This window comes from Perca flavescens, chromosome 21, assembly GCF_004354835.1.
Source record: "Perca flavescens isolate YP-PL-M2 chromosome 21, PFLA_1.0, whole genome shotgun sequence".
NCBI classification, from domain to species: Eukaryota; Metazoa; Chordata; class Actinopteri; order Perciformes; family Percidae; genus Perca; species Perca flavescens.
Window position 1 is genome coordinate 17666763 of NC_041351.1, and position 17573 is coordinate 17684335.

Here is a 17573-nt window from a genome sequence, read left to right on the forward strand (position 1 = left end):
AGCTTGACCTGGGCAGACTTATGGAGAAAGTATTGAAGTATTAAAGGAAAGTCTCAAAACACACACAGGCCTTGGGGCCATGTCTCTGCAGCTCCCTTTTTTTCTCCCACTCTGTTTGCTCTCGCTATCTGCTCTGATCTCTGTTCCAGGGTGGGAGGCAAGATGAGCAGTATTCACAAGCTGCAGCCAAAGCACATACAACTTTTTTTTCCCATCCAGTTATTCTAATAAAAACTTCAAATTACTTTTACTAGTGTTTGTCATTTGGCATGTTAGGATGTCTAACTGCTCCTCTCTCTTTCAACCCCTCTTCTGAGAAGGCCATTACTTTGTGATGAATGAAGGAACGGAGGAAACACAAGGTAAACTTGAATCACTCTCAAAAATTTATTTTCAAAAATTGAATGAAATTAGATGAACAATGATGAATGCAGAGGCGTATGAGGATAAAGGACCTTGCTTATGTAATGGGAATTAAAATAATTTTGAAGGTAAGCGTGCTCTTTCCAGAGTGAAGGGCCTCATGTATCAAGCTCAATGACATTACGATATTTGTATTATTATTAGTAATAATAATGAAGTGGACTGCATTTATACAAAATAACAAGCTGAGTGCAGCATTTTATTTAGTTTGCTATGCAACAAAGATCCCTGTATCACTATCTGGATCACAATCTCCTGTATGGTTGAGAAACACCCTCTAATCTTTGGGGTTATGAAACTCTTTCCTTTCTGTAAAGTCATCAAAAAAAAGTCAACAACCCTTTCTTCTAAAAAAAATGACCTTCCCATACAACTAATCTGCATTCTCAATTACATTTTGTATTTCTCCCGGATTACACGTCCACATACCAGCGACAGCCGCAGTAATAAACATGTGGTTAACGTTGGGAATTCAAACTACTTGGTTAAGTTTAGAAAAAGCTCATGGTTTGGGTTCAAATAAGTAATTTTGTTACGCAACTTAAGTTACGTACATAAACCAAGTACTTTACCGACGTAAATTAAAATAAGTCGACTTTGAACGTGGACTTTCATTAGAAACAAAGTCACAGAATCAAATGTAATTCCGGGACAAAATATGTTTCCCTAGAAACGTAATTGAGAATGCCCTTTAGCTGTATGGGAACGCAATTCTTAGAAGAAAAATTACAGCTAAACCCATGTGAGTCAACTCAGTCATAAGAAAGACTGATGATGTTGGAACAGATAATCTGAAGAGTGTAAACACACACTCTCATTGCTACCACACCCTGTCCACAGGTCATCCTGTTTCGCAAACTGCACTCACATGCAAGCGTGCGTGCTAACACACACACACACACACACACACACACACACACACACACACACACACACACACACGCACGCACACACACACACACACACGGCACACACACACACGGCACACGCTATCAGATTTTCAGGGATGCGCATCAAATATTACAAAACATCACATGCCTTCTGAAACACTCCACGAGCTGCAGCGTTTCAGTTTGTCAAGCAGTGACCTTGAGTATTTAAGAGGCCCCTTGGTGGAGGTTCCCCCGTGCTCTTCACACGTCAGTGCCGTGGGAATGAGTGATATGATGGCAAGAGAGGGAGAGAAGAGAGAGAGACTCGCCGAGTGACACCCAGAGGAAGGTTAAAACACAAAAAAGGAGAGGGAAGGGAGGTAAAGAGTGGTGGGGGTGAGGGGGGGTGATCGGGGGTGGAGATGTACCATCTGACTCTCCCCAGGGAAATCTTATCACAGTGTAGTAGGGGGAGGTGGCTTTCCACCGGAGCGAAATATTGAGATGAACACGTCGGATGGTAGGGAGGCTTTAGGGGATTACTAAATGAACAAACCTCCTTAACTAGCTCTCCTGTCCTCGTCTGTCCCATCATCCTTTCTTGCAAACTGGACATGCTCTATATGTCTGGCTTAAGTCCCCATGTAACCTCTCTGCCGTTTTTATGGTCAGCTTGTCTTTTCACAAGACCTGTTATTGGATTACAGTTTGCCTCAAAGACTCTCTTTCTTTCTCTCATGTTCTGCCCTTCCTCTCTCCATTACCGCCTGCGCTGCTCATTTCTCTTTCCCTCTAAACCACTCTTCCACACTTCCTTTCTCTCCCTTTTGTTTTAAGTGACTCTGTAACTGTTCTTGTCCTGCATTGATGAGGTAAGGATGGACGGAGAAGCAAAAAAGAGAAAGAGAGCTATGTAGTCGTCTGGTCTGTTTTGGGTGGATTTTTTTTTTTTGGCTCTGCACACCTTGTGTCACTCCACTGGTCCTGTGTTGGCCATAATATCAAGCGACAGGCTGGGTTTCCACTTCAACAAGCCTGTGTCCTTAAAACGGGACAAGAGAGGATGTGAGAGGCTGACAGAGAGGGAGGGATATAAAGGGATGGGAAAGGAGGGGGATATCAAAAAATAATAAGATGAGTCGATGGAGAGGCTGTAGGTCAGGGGATGACGGAATGGAGGATAAAATATCACACAACTAATGATATCCAGCCTCTAAAACTGCTGCCTTCATCGGCTCACCTCCTTCCTCCAGCAGCACAGAGGTCGCCGCTTCTATGAGAGATCTAGTGACCTTTGAGAGTGACTTTGAGGTTAACTTTGCACGATTTGTTTGGCTGCTCCGCTGTGGTGGTGGCGAGAGAGTCAGAATAAAAAGAGAGGGAGAGAGACAGAGAGCATGGACTGTATTCCTGAATCTAGGCCAGTCACTGTCTAGAAATGTGGACTCATGTTCCCGTTTCCAACCATTCCCCGGAGGAGCTTGCCTGCCTGCCGCCTGACTGCCTGCCCGGCCAGTTCACTGTCCGCTTTGCTGTCTTCGCTGTCCTCGTCTGTTTCCTGCTCTTCTCTGGTATGGTATGATTGTGGTGGTGATGCGGTCATTCCACAAAATATGAATCAATAAGAAATTTGATCATCGATTAATCATTTAAAGGATATCGCTGGTGTTAGCTGGTGATAAGTTGTCAAAAAACAGCAACGTCGTTGCACTGGGTGACATGTTCCCCCATTAGCATGAAGGAAGGAATGTGGTTTATTCTGATTCAGTCCCACCTACACTGTCCTGCTGCCATAAACACTAACGCACAAGATATGTATTAAAGCTCCCATGGCATGAAAATGTCACTTTATGAGTTTTTTTAACATTAATATGCATTCCCCCAGCCTGCCTATGGTCCCCCAGTGGCTAGAAATGGCGATAGGTGTAAACCGAGCCCTGGGTATCCTGCTCTGCCTTTGAGAAAATGAAAGCTCAGATGGGCCGATCTGGAATCTCCTCCTTATGAGGTCATAAGGAGCAAGGTTACCTCCCCTTTCTCTGCTTTGCCCGCCCAGAGAATTTGGCCAACCCATGAGAGAGAGACATCATGGCTTTCAAACGAGCAAAGTGGCAGTTGGTCAAGGCCACACCCCCATCCTCCACCTTGCCCCCCCTCTCTCCTCCTCACTAGCTACAGACACAGAAATAACACATCCTAAGGAAAGCTCATTGTGGGACTGGCTCTAGTGGCTGTAATTCTGCACCAAGGCTGAATTTCGGGAAAGAGACTTCAGATACAGTATTAGGGGACCACTAAGGTCTATATAAAAGCATACAAAGAGCACCATGTCATGGGACCTTTAATCCAAAATAGTCCTGGACAAATGCACAATCCACTCCTGTTTGAGTAGCATTTTTTAAAAACTATAATGCTTAGCTGTTTTAGAAATTACTGAGCATTTGAAAAAACCTGTTTGTGACCTATAGTTAAAGAGAGACTTTTCATGGATTTTATTTTCAATAAAACGCATATAGCATAATGGCAGGCTCACACTTAATATTTTATCAAACAAGAATGCCAAATATTTGCAGGTTCTAAAACATTTTTATCACTTTTTTTTTATATTATTGTCAACTAAAATAAAAAACATCCAAAATATCTTTTGGGTTTTTGGACTGCCAATCAGACACAACAAGCAATTTCAACAAGTTAACTTGGGCTCTGGCAACTTGTGTTGGACACATTACTATTTTCTGAAATTTTAGCGACTAGATCAAATGTAAAAAAAAACATTACATTGTAGCCCTAACAATCTGTTTTGTTATGTTGCATTGATTGAATTGTATAGTTTAATTTGACAGATAATAAGTCAAGGACAAACTTTGCGTTGCGTTCAGTTGAGTTGCATCTTTCACTCTGTTGCATTCTGTTGTGTTCACTCTGTTGTTACATCTTTTTTTTTTCTCTGTCCAGCTCTGGAGTCAGATACAACAACAGGCTTACAAAAACAGTACATACAGTTATTATCTGTGCTCAACTCCAGCTTCTGTGTCTTTACCTACTGGCTTCTAGAGGGCATCAACCCCTGGCGCAGACACAATAACACAATATGATAACCTGTACAGTATAATATAAGGTAATCTAATGCAACGTCTTTCTCCTTGTCTGACAATAAAACATTTGTTTTGTAAGTAAGATGAGACAAAAGATATACACACAAAGAAATATAAAAGATGGCCAACGCTCTATCGACTAGCAGATCAAAAGGTGGGGACCTTTGGGTGGTGTGGCCTCCTTCAGAACCCCAGCTGCTGCTACCAAGCCGCTCATCTGTTTGGGTAGAGTAAAGTTGGCTTGCAGAGGGGATCAGCACAAGTAGAGGGAGGTGCACAAACATAAAAGCCTTGTGTCGACATCTGCCAGGCAGCTACCTATGCCGTCACTCTGCCACGCCATTAGCATCATGTAGCGCCTGGCGCTAATCCAACCAGGACAGTGCGACCTTAATCTGTGCCCGTCACTGAGCTCCCAACACATCTGGCCATCTCCAGATGCAACACTGCCTGCCTGCCTGCCTCTGCTGCTTCCGTGTGCCTTGTGGTGGGTGGTGGGACTGTTTTTACAGCCTCCTCCTAACATCACTATTATAGGTTAACACTTATTAAACTGCACTTCCTAATCACCTCTGGGATCATGAGTGGCTCACACTGGTTGTGGTTTAACATGGACACACGGTACTGCTCCATCCTGATGACACTTTCTCCTCTTACTGGAGAAGTCTGGTTATAAAAGAAAACAACAACTGGACTGGGTCTTTGCTTTGCAGAGGCAAAGTTTGAAAGAGAACCTTTTCACAAGACCCTGTAAACAGCACCTTTGGTTTATTTTCCTACCAACGCAGAACAAATTTCCATCATTAAATTAACCACAGAGCTGGTAACCTCACTGGGTAGACCACTTTCAAGTACTTTTATCGTATCAATCAAACTATTAGGAAATGAACTAACTACACAGGGAGTCCTTTTTTAGAAGCTATTTTAGATTATTGCACAGCAACAGCCCACAGTGGTGTGCCACCAGGTACTCCATATACAGTAGATATGTCCATGTGACAACTGGTTCTGCAAAAGAAAAAATTGTGATCATGAGGTACCTACTTTGTATATTTATGTAGCATGTGTGTGTGTGTGTGTGTGTGTGTGTGTGTGTGTGTGTGTTTTAATCATTAAAAATGTCATTAAAAAACATCTATGTATTGGATACTGAAAAGGTGTAGTAGCTGCAGACAAGAAACAGGAAAAAGCAAAGTTGGTGTTATTGTGAATAAACGCTGGGACATTAGTAGTAGTAGTAGTAGTAGTAGTAGTAGTAATGAGCGTGACATAAAAAATTACTCCCAAAAAGGGCAGAATTTTAACATGCGCTGAAAAAATAAACGTGTTTTTTACTTGCTGTTATATTAAGCCAGGGAGTGGCTATGCAAGATTACCATCGTACTGCTGCCGATCTCTTAACTACCCTTCTGTTTTTTGTTACTTTTTCTTGCAGAGAGATCAAGGGAAGGAGTTTTCCATCTCCGCCTCATTTGGATCAGATCAGCAGCAGGTTCCTCGTAGATCACGGGGAGACATTTGGGGATTATGGTCACTCCTCGCTGCCTGCCTTTGTCAGGCTCTGTGCAGCTACTTGTAGTCCTGGGAAAAGCAGCAAGAGTCACAGATGAGCAACATCTGATCCCGACTGATCATTTCCCATTTGCGTGCCTGCATGCAATGACTCATAGTGACAGTGAGTCAGGGTGTCTATATAGAGACCGAAACTAGTGGCTTAAGACTACATGTAATAATATAATGTTTAAATATCTAATAGCCGCTTTGTAGCTTCAGCACTATATCTTCCATGGTCAGTAATATAGCACCATCGAACTGAACTGTGTTTTCCATTGAGAAAAGAGTTATTTCTCGATGGAGGGCGTTGAAAGTAGGTGATCTGATAAAAATCTATAACACTCCTTTGATCTCAAAAACACAAAGTTCTCATAATAGAAACAGAGTAAAACTATTTTAATAGATATTTCATTTATTGTATTCATTTATCAAATTACTCTGGGTACTTTTTGTACTCACTCCTAAAAGTAAACTGAACTCTATGTGTCATTTAAACTGTGTGTGACTGCTCATGCATCAAGGGCACAGTGTAATGGTGACTTTACACAGGAAACCCAAAAGAGATAGAGCAGCAGAATTCGGGTGGTGATAAAAGCCTAAACCTCAAACATCCGTTGCCAAGCTCATGTTGTTTTTCTCTTTCACAAAGAAAGACATATTTGATGCCCGGATGGTGGCTCTTGCTTTTTAAACTGGAAACCCTTCTGTGAGCCAGTGTTGAAGAAAAAATAAAAATCTCCTTTATTTACTCTCCAGCAGAGTTTACTTTATACTCGCTCCCCCTCTGAGTATAACCTCTCCTGCTCAGCCATGCATTATGCCCCAAAATTCTCATCACTCCCAGGTTTTCCTCCGTTGTTTCCCCTGTTTTTGTCACAGCGTGACATAGTAATCAATAAGCAATTAAAAAAAAAGGCAACATGGCACAGGGCAATGCTTACTTAGTTCCACTGTAGCCTTTACAGGGATATGGTGCAGGGATGAGACCACTGGTGTGTGTTTGGGGCTATTCAGTCACATTGTCTGACACACAGCAACCATGAAAAATAAAAACACAGCTCAGAGATTACCTACACATAAGCACATTTTATCAAATCTAACTGCACTGCTTTTAGCTTTTGTATCCGGTGTTGCAGATATGGGAGTGTTTGTTTTTATTAAACATTACTGTGGTGTTTGCCATTTTCCTAACATTTGAAAAAGTTGACTATGCAGGTTCCATGAATAACATTTAAAGCTCCAGCTTACAATCAGTCTTAAAGGAAGGGAAGACAAGCCGGCTCAAGGTCAGACGATACTCGGCAGTAATCTTAACCAGGAAGAGATGTTGAAACCACCCATCCTGTGCAAAGGAATAGCTGCTGCTGGTTTACGAGGAATTCACACGCAGCGGCTGAGCCAGTCACACTGATATTCCACTGTCACTCTGCAAGGCTTTCTCTTTTACGTCATCTAACAGAGTTGCATTACATGACTGTGATCACTCATCCTCAATTACAGCTATGTTTACTGTTACTGTAACATACACACAGACCACATGAGCATATCAAGTATGTCACTTGATGGTTTAGACTGTGCTGTCTGTGGGTTCTTACTCTCTATGCACCTTGTATGTATGTTGTGTGCATGTGTGCATGCGTGTGTGAATGTCTGTGTGTGTGCGTGTGTGTGTGCGTGTGTGCTCGCGCGTGTGTGTGTGTGTGTGTGGGCTGTTTTATCACAATGCTGACACCTCATTCTATTGTCTTTTTGACCCTGATAGACAGGCAGCCGGGGCAGATGTCTCCCATCAGCCGTGTCCAGTGCGCTCCCCCAACACCTTTGATATGACAGACCTGCCTTCCTGGATGGCTGTTGGGAGAGGCATTTGTGTGTGTGTGTGTGTGTGTGTGTGTGTGTGTGTGTGTGTGTGTTCTGCTTCCCTGCGTTAAAGTGAGTAAGTCACTGTGTCCATGTGTGTGGTACAAGCCAGAAAAAAGTATAAGCATGGTATGTTTTGCATTAATGCAAGGGATGAAAAAGAGAAAGAAAAAAAAATCTGCTCTGTTGAAGTCCAGAAACTTCCACATCTCCCCCTTTTGTCCTCCTCTCCTCCTTTCTCTTAACACTCTGCTTTTTACAGGCTGCCATTTCCACTAAATTAGTGCCCAGGGTTTTAATTGCAGTTTATGAAGCTCATTTATTGGCGCAAGAGTCTGTGTTTGTGTGATCTGGCATTCAGCGAGGCAGGCCTGTCCTCTCCAAGACTCCCTGCGGTTTATGCATTTCTTTTTTTTTTCCTTTGTTGTTTTTTTTTCTCTTTCCCCCTTCTTTTCTTTTTAACACCAGAATGTTGCTGGGCTTAACCGTACATGCTGCTGTTTTTATAGAGAATTAGCACTTCGCTACCCAGCGCTGGCTGTGTGGCTCCACACTTGAAGTGTTGCCTTTAAATCAGCCCTCCCCTTTAAAGCCGCCCAGGCACGTGCCAAGAACCACACATTTAGCATACAGAAGCTAGCATTTCTTATGACTTTAATCAAAGCCTTAAGAGCATCAAGTAACATAACAATATCATGGAATGATAAACAATAAATGTAGTATATGTTTTATGGTTGTTATACATGCAGTAGGTTAAAGAGCCGACTTTGTTACCATGATCCATGACCCTTTCTGTAAATTTCTCTTTCTCTTTCACGTCCCCTTTCTTTCTCTCTTCCTCCACATCATCCCCTCCGTGGCATTCCAGTGACACCCTGGAGGCTAATTAAGCCTTAATTACATTTGTTGGAATTGATTTGTGATTTAGTCTTTCCTCTGTTGTTCCAGCTCATTGGCCCCCATAGAAATGTCATTAATGCGCCATTATTTTCACGGGCGGTCTAATTAAAGGGACATACTCTCTAGGTTTCCTCTGATGAGATGCTGGGAAGGGGAACATGTTGGCAAAAGGCAGACGTGGTGGGAGGGAGGGGGGTGAAACATAACCTTATGTATGGTATAAGGCGCTGTGCAGTATGCAGGCTGTCAGGTGGTTAGTTTGGGAAGTGTGTCTGATTCATGGTGCGTGACGTGACATCAGCACAAGACGTGTTTGTTTGGCTTAGATGCCTGAGTTGGATGTGAAGCTCAGTAATTAGCATGTTGTATTTTGTTTGTTTAAACCTCACACAAATAGCAATGTAAAAACGGGAAGTTACATGCTGAAACTATTTCTTGGCGACCAGCAGCTGGGTACAATGACTTCAAGAAGTATCTTCTGGTTGCCTGGTAACTTCACAGTGACAACAAGTGTATAAACGTGTATGTGAGATGTAAGATTTGGAGGCGCTGATAGCTGTATTTTTGAACTTTGAAGTTAGCCAGGCTAGCTGTTACCCTTGCTTCCAGTCTTTGTGCTAAGCTAAGCTAATCAACTCCCAGCTCTATAGCTTCATACTTAACACACAGACATTACTTTTTCTTAAAATGAACTCCTGACCTTAAAGTCATATTGATTGTGTTCTTAGTTTTTCATATCCAAACCAATTGGTGTTGAATGCTTTATCGTGCATATTTCGTCTCCTCTAAGTGATAACAAGAACAGCAGATATCTGATGGGAAGAGGTAGAAATGAAAGGTACACAAATATGACCCTATCGCACATTTAGCCTCATCTACTCTGGATGTTATCCCAGGCCTAAAAACGTGTTCTGTCTTATTGGCTGACCTGAGTAACAGAGCATCAGGCCGCTTGCAACAACAGCACAGCTAAGGAAGCAAAAGCACGCTTGATTCCCTTTCAAAAATAAAAAGCAGAATTAGGAGTTGGCAGTTGTTGGTGCTTCTTTTAAAACGCCGGTCTTTCCTTAGGGAGGCTTGTGGGAGGGAGACAAAAAAAGGGAGAGGGGGGTTTGCGGTGCATTCACATGTGGAAGCTCAAAGCAGTAACAATCTTTCTCAGCCTGCTCTGGCCTCATATGGCCTATGGTATCCTGCTTAGTGCCTCATAGCACAAGACTATTCATTCTATCTTTCTTTTTCTGTCACTGCTCCTCTACCTTTTTGCTTGCTCACCAAGTCGCTGCCAGAGTGACTGCCTGCCTCTCCTCTGCCCTCAATTTTACTGCAATTCTATCAGTTGTCTTCTTTGTCTGTTATGATTGTGTACAATGGTACTCAGTCCAACATGCTGGCTGGCAGGCTGACGGGCGTGTTGGACAACTGCTTCACAGTTGGCTAGGCTGGTGAGAGAGGGGGAAGTATAGAGGATAGGAGGGAGAGAGAGAGAGAGAAAGAAGGAAAGAGAAAAAAGGCAGAGGCAGGGAACGGTAGAGCAGAAGATAGAGAGGGAGAACAGGGAATGGGGTCACTTGAGTTTGTTGCTCATAGGATATCAAGCGGCTCACTCTCTCCACCCCGTTTAGTAGTTTGGCTCTTCTGTTACCTCCCTCCCTATCTCATCAAAACCGCCATCTTTGGGAGTGTAACAACAACAACAATGTCCTTCATAAAACGATCCAGCAATCCCCGTTTTGAGTCCTGGCTTAATCGTACCATGTAAACCACGATGATGACGTTCAAGTGAAGCATTAAGTAAGCTTAAGTCTTGGTTTTCTTTTATATGGCATTTGCTAAACCCAGCAGGCTACATTAAATGCCTGGAGAGGCGTTGCTTTTGAGCTGATACATGATAAATGTTATGCTTTGTTACAAGTTGCTTTGCAGGAGCAAAAAAGCCAAGAAAAGTCCGTTGAGCAATGCAGCGAGATGTTAACCATGTCGGGAGTATGAATTGTCCTCAATAACCGTGTTTTCCTTAACTTTTCCAGGTCCCTGCGATTGCTGAGTCATCTGGAAAAAGCAGCGCTCTCGCATTCTTTATTCTTGGGTAATGCAGCATAAAAGGACTTCCATTTTTAGCTTTACGGCAAATTACATTAAGCCACAGTTCAGTAAGCCCTAATGCTTTGAAAGTAACAAAAATCGACAGAGAGGGATAAAAGTTTTTTGATAGTGCTTAGACTCTCTCCCGGCAAGGCCTCCTTTATACCACCTCCCTGCCGCTGAGCGGGAAAAGAATGGGTTAAACCTGTCTGCGGCCCACATCTGGGAATCATTTGAAACATTCCACAAGGCTTACCACGTGTTTTCAGATGGACTAAATCCTGCGAAAGGCTCGGCTGTCAGAGGTTTGAAAAATCATCTTTTTTTTCTCACCAGGAGGGGAAAAATTGAGAAAGAGAAAATTAAACTGTATAATGGGTTTTCTCTCTTGCAGGTGAGATTAGGTAAGGACGTGGGTGGGTTTGCAGGGCTGTCCCTGTGTGTGGCAGTGCCGTGCCGGTGGTGGTAGTGTGTGTGTGGAAATGTCTGTCCTCTTGCATGTTGGTGGCATGTTATTTGAATGTGTTCTGAGTGAAAGCTGTTTCTTAACATCCATTTGCAGTTTAAAGGAGGCTTTGGGGCTTGGCTAACTGTTTCCGTGCGGCTGATACAATCTCATCTGCACTCGTTTTCTTCCCCTCACTCATTTTTTCTTTATTCTTTACAACCTAGCGCCATGATGTGAACCAATGAGAAAGCTATGTCGCTTTTCAGCACGCCTGTCCAGACACTTAAAACACAGGTGGCACATTCAGCTACTGGCAGGGTAGCTTCTTTTAAACTTTTAAGTGGTGTGATATCATCGTTATTGTGATATATTCAGAAAGGCTCTTTTATTAAGCCTGATCGTCTAAACTTCAGCATTGCTGTGAAGTGCTTTCTATGGTGGCTGCTTGACAGTTTCACCATTACACTTTACTGTGGATGACAAGCTAATAAAGGGGAGTTGCAGCGTGATGAATGGCTGGCTGCTGGGATTTCCAAATAAATATGTGGTTTTAGGGGGGCAGCAGCAAGAGTGGACCAATTAAAAGCCAAAGGACTGTGGGTGGTGATTGACCAGCAAGCCTTGGCACCTTCATGGTTCTCTCTCTTACACCAGGGCTCACATCCTCAGGTATACCCAAGAAAGGCTGGTAGACTGCTGGCCTTTCTGACGTTATGTTGTCCTGGTGTGTTAGATGCCTCACTGTAATTGCCCACTGACATTTGGGGAACTGGAAATGTTTCTGTTTGTGTGGGTGACACCCTACCCAGAGGAAGGGCCCCCTGGCTGTCTCTACCATCCTATCTTTTTCTCTCTGAACCAGACCATGACATGTGGTACTTGGCCTCTGCTGGGGGTGAAAACATTGATCAGGCTGGCTAATGTTACCACACTTTGGAAATAGTGGACCCTCACAGTGGACGGTCAATAGGCACCCAATGTTTAGAGGCGGAAACTTAGCACCTGTTAAGGGGCTCACCAGGTGCCTTGTAAAATAAAACATGAGAGAGACGCTCCACTACAGTCCTGTAACAATGACCATCTACAGGGACTAGCTGAGGCAGAGCAGCCGGAGGATTTTAGAGGGAAATCAGAAAACATTTTCTCCATAAAATATAATCCAGTTTTACCAAAATCAGTAGTAGTGCCTTAAAGCGTTGCGCACTTCTCTGGAAATGTTTTCCCCGCTCCCCAGAGGAGGGATGATTCACATTGAATTATATAGCTAGAGTACCCAAGTTGGTTTCTCGCAAAAACAAACTGAGACACAGCCAGTAAAGTGATCCCAACTGGTCCTGGCTAACGCCGCCATGCTAACCCAGCTAACGTTACTGGAGGACCAGGCAAGCTGTTTACAACGTGTAACGTTAGCCTGTTCAGCGGCCGTAGCCGACAACGGTGAGTTTTATTAAGCCAAGAGAGGGGGGCTGTAAATTGGGAAGAGAGGACCGTAAGTTTGCAGTGTGTTTAGCTTCTATGACCGTCAATATAACCAGCATCTAACGTTAGCTGCTCTGCTGTGCTGTGAAATAACGTCTGGCTATGTGAGACAAGCGTCTAGCAACATTGTTGTGGATGCTCCTTCAGCGCGCTTTGGAGGAGGGTCTGGCAAAGCGAGACTATGGATGCTGCGGACTCAGCCTTGGCAACCTCTGTGAGCTTCGAGTCTGGCGAGGAGGGGGCGGGGTAGACCGGAGAACTCTCTCCAGTATTTTGAATTTGTACTGCAGTAACTATTTTAAACACTAGCTGTCAGTATTACATATTGCACCTTTAAGTAATGTAGTAGTTGCCAATCTTTTGTTCTGGTGAATAAGAACATTTTGTGAAATGGCTTTCTCGCTGTCTTGCCGAGAGTTAGGTGTCTGATTGGTAAATATGAAGCTTCCGCTCAGCAAGAACGCTTTTCCCAAAATGTCAAACAATCCCTTTAAAACAAAGCAATGTCTAATTGTTAACCATCATGATTTTATTTCCCTTACTCTATTTGGACTAAATTGGTAAAATTATCTAACTATCCATGACAAAAAAAAAAGCTAACATTAGAGGACAGTCTGTAAAAATAAGCAGGGTTTTATGTAGTCTGTATAGTTTTGTTTGTTTTCCTATCCTGTTAATCAACTTGGGACCCCCTTATACATCGTCTGACCCCTTGGGAGATTCTGACCCTTAGCTTGGGAACCACTGAGGTAATTGATCTCCCATTTTGAAAAGAACACAACTACTACCACTGAAAATGTTTCCACTAACCAAAAGCATAGGCAGACATTCTGTATGCACACTGTACATAATCCTCCATGTCAATGTCAGGCTTGTCTCCTTGAAAGTCTTGAAAATTGAGAAGGCAGCATTAGAAATCTTGGATCTTTGAAGCATGTCCAAATTCAGATTTTCTGTCTTTCTGTACAGTAGCACTGACACAAAACTAATGCCTTCCAAACCACTGTGTTAAGCGTGTCATTCTGAAGGTTTGCTTGCATACAGGGAGGCTATGTAAAGCATGAAATGGAACATGTATCACATGGCTTTTCACTATGCTTGACATGTCAGTATGGCTGTACAGTACATGCTGAAATGCAGTCTATACAGGGGAAATAAGTATTTGACCCCTTGCTGATTTTGCAGGTTTGCCCACTTACAAAGAATGCAAAAATCTACAATTTTAATCATATGTACATTCTAACAGTGAAAGACAGAATCCCAAAGAAAATTCCAGAAAATCACATCATATGAATTTATTAAAATTGCTAACCATCTGATGAGGAAAAACAAGTATTTGACCCCCTGGACAAACAGCATGTTAATATTTTGTAGAAAAGTCATTATTGGCCAGCACAGATGTCAAGTGGTTTTTATAGTTGGTGACAAGGTTTGTGCACATTTCGGCAGGGATTTTGGCCAACTCCTCCCTGCAGACAGCCTCCAAATCATTCAGGTTCCGAGGTTGTCGCCTGGCAACTCGAATTTTAAGCTCCCTCCAAAGATTTTCAATCGGATTCAGGTCTGGAGACTGGCTAGGCCACTCCAGAACCTTGATGTGCTTCTTCTTCAGCCACTCTTTTGTTGCTTTGGCGGTGTGCTTAGGGTCGTTGTCGTGCTGAAACACCCATCCTCGACCCATCTTCAGCTCTCTCACTGAGGGAAGGAGATGTCGGTCCAGAATTCCACGATACATGGCCCCGTCCATCCTCCCCTCAATACGATGGAGTTGTCCCGTCCCCTTGACTGAAAAGCACCCCCAAAGCATGATGTTGCCACCACCATGCTTGACGGTGGGGATGGTGTTCTTTGGGTTGTACTCGGTGTTCTTTGCCCTCCAAACACGACGAGTTGAGTTGAGGCAAAAAGTTCTATTTTGGTCTCATCTGACCACATCACCTTCTTCCAGGCCTCTTCTGAGTCGTCCAGGTGGTGAATGCCGAACTTCATGCGGGCCTGTACATGTTTCTTCTTGAGCAGGGGGACCTTGCGTGCGCTGCAGGATTTCAATCCATGACGGCGTAGTGTGTTACCAACCGTTTCTTTTTGTAACTGTGGTCCCAGCTGCCTTCAGTTGATTCATCAGTTCCCCCCTTGTGGTTTTGGGATGATTCCTCACCGTTCACATGATCAGGGACACCCCACGAGGCAAGATCTTGTGTGGAGGCCCAGACCGAGGGAGGTTGGCGGTGGTGTGGTGCTTCTTCCATTTCCTGATAACTGCACCGACAGTTGATCTTTTCTCTCCAAGTTGCTTTCCGATTCTCTTGTAGCCCATCCCAGCCTTGTGCAGATCAACAATCTTGTCCTTGATGTCCGTAGAAAGCTCTTTGGTCTTGCCCATGGTGGTGATGTTGGATGCTGGTTGTTTGGGTGTTGACAGGTGTCTTTTATACAGGTAACGAGGTGAGGCAGGTGTATTTGATGTAGATAATTGGTTCGGATTGGGGCTGTGTCTTAAAGAAAGACTAACTGGCTTGTAGGAGCCAGAATACTTGCTGTTTGTCCAGGGGGTCAAATACTTGTTTTTCCTCATCAGATGGTTATCAATTTTAATAAATTCATATGATGTGATTTTCTGGAATTTTCTTTGGGATTCTGTCTTTCACTGTTAGAATGTACATATGATTACAATTGTAGATTTTTGCATTCTTTGTAAGTGGGCAAACCTGCAAAATCAGCAAGGGGTCAAATACTTATTTCCCCCACTGTATGTGTATCTCAGAGCAGCGGGGAGCTGTACTAGGGCCGGTAAGCCATTAAGATTCAACTCCAGTAACTTCCAGTGTAAACCTGGCTACAAGTGGAGGATGCAGCTGGGCTAAGGAGACCCCAGAGGCCTTACTATCCAACCTAGAGATATGTAGAGGAAACACAACGCTACACAATACAAATCCCCACGCTGCAGTTATAGTGAACGATGGCGAGCCCATCCAGTCTACATGAACACATGCTATACACACACATGCTGGGCCTCAGTTCCACCAGTCAGATGGCAGTGAAATAAGACAGTTCCATCGCTTCAACTATTCTGTTATGACAGCAGTTACTTTCACCAGTACTTTTAGCATTTGATGACTCCCTCAGTTCATGGTTACTTGCATGCCTGTGTGTCCCATGTCACAACCAACCCTCCCCCCCAGCACTGCATTCCTCACTTGTTTGGTGATGTGTGACAACTAACACAGCTTAGTGCCACTCACAGCTTTTGTATAAGAAAGCCTTAAAGGCAACAGGGGAAACAAGGAGGATGCTGTCGTGCGCACCCTCTCTATAGCAGTGTCAGTGCTCCCAGGAAAAGATGAAAATCAACTGAGAAGGTAAACATTGAGGCAGAGTATGTCACTAGCTGTCTTGTGGCCTTTTGTCCAATCATATAGGACAAGGGGTTTCACATCTACCACCTGTCACAAAACTTTGCTTTCTGGGGCGGAAAGCTATTGAGTGTAGCAGTCACATCTGACAGACAGGAGAGAACCTGTGCTTTACCATGGAACACAACGCAAACAGATGCACGCACTTCTTTGCACCTACTACTGTATCCACACCTGTGTACACACACACATACATTACACACGCTTGAGTATACATGGGAACATTAAAGCTGCATAACAGTTATTTTAACTGTTGCTCAAACTATTGTTTATATTTTTGATTGACCAATTATTTGCAGAGTGAAAAATAAAGGACAAATCACACATTACCGGAGCTTCAGTTGATGTCGAAAACAATCAACTGCTATTTACCATTTTTGTTTCTTTTTGCTTAAAAAATATAGAGTTTTTAATTTACAATATAAATGATTAAGTAATTGCCACCAATTATTTTACAGTTGATCAACAAGTAAATGAAAGGTCCATATGTATGCATGCAAATATATGGACTCTTATGACTAGTTTTGTCTTAAACAATTGCTTACATATTACAGAAACAATTTCACGGTTTGTGAGCTTTTTTGGATCATTATATTTAATTTCTCCAATGAGCCATGTACAGTAAATTGTATCAGCTGTTAAAACAGCCAGCCAAGCTGAGAGCTAATTTGAGATAAAATTTGCAGGCACAATTAAAAACATGCACACAGAGTTATGATATCATCACAAAAAAGAGGAATAACATAAATATACAACAGTAGATCACATAACATATTGCAATTAAATAAAATGTAAATTATAGACACATTTTAAAATCAGATGAAGGGTTTAGTATATAAATAAAATGCAGAGTCAGTAGTTAGTTATAAATGTATAATTTGGCAAAAGAGCTGCAGCTCTTTATGTGATCTGGCAGAGAGTTCCCCTGAAGGCTGGATTTCACAGAAGGAGCTGACTTCCCAAATGCAGTATGAAAAAAGGATACAGTACAATCTGTGATGGAAGATATTTTAGATACTTTAAGGGTGTTTTCAGCAGGACAGGAAGGCATAGTCACGCAGTAGAGGAAAGGCCAGATTGTTTAAAATTTTATACAAATGATGCATATTTGAATAAAATCAGAAGAAAGTCTCCACTTCTCTGGTGTCCCTTAACAATGATATAGAGTTGACATTTTATAAGTTTAAATTTTTAAAGCATGACAAAATAGGGAAATGTACTATAAAGAAAATAATCATACATGATTGATGAAAGATATAGTTTGGGAGTGAAGCCCATGTATTCCTACAGTCTGAAATGTGTAGCATATACGTTCCTATTATACGGTCGTATAATGAAGGCATTATATTCCGAATGCATTATATTCCGAATGCAACATTTTTTATTTTCCTTGCAAAAGTAAAATACTTATTCATCCATGTTTTGCCAAAATTCCACGTTTTGA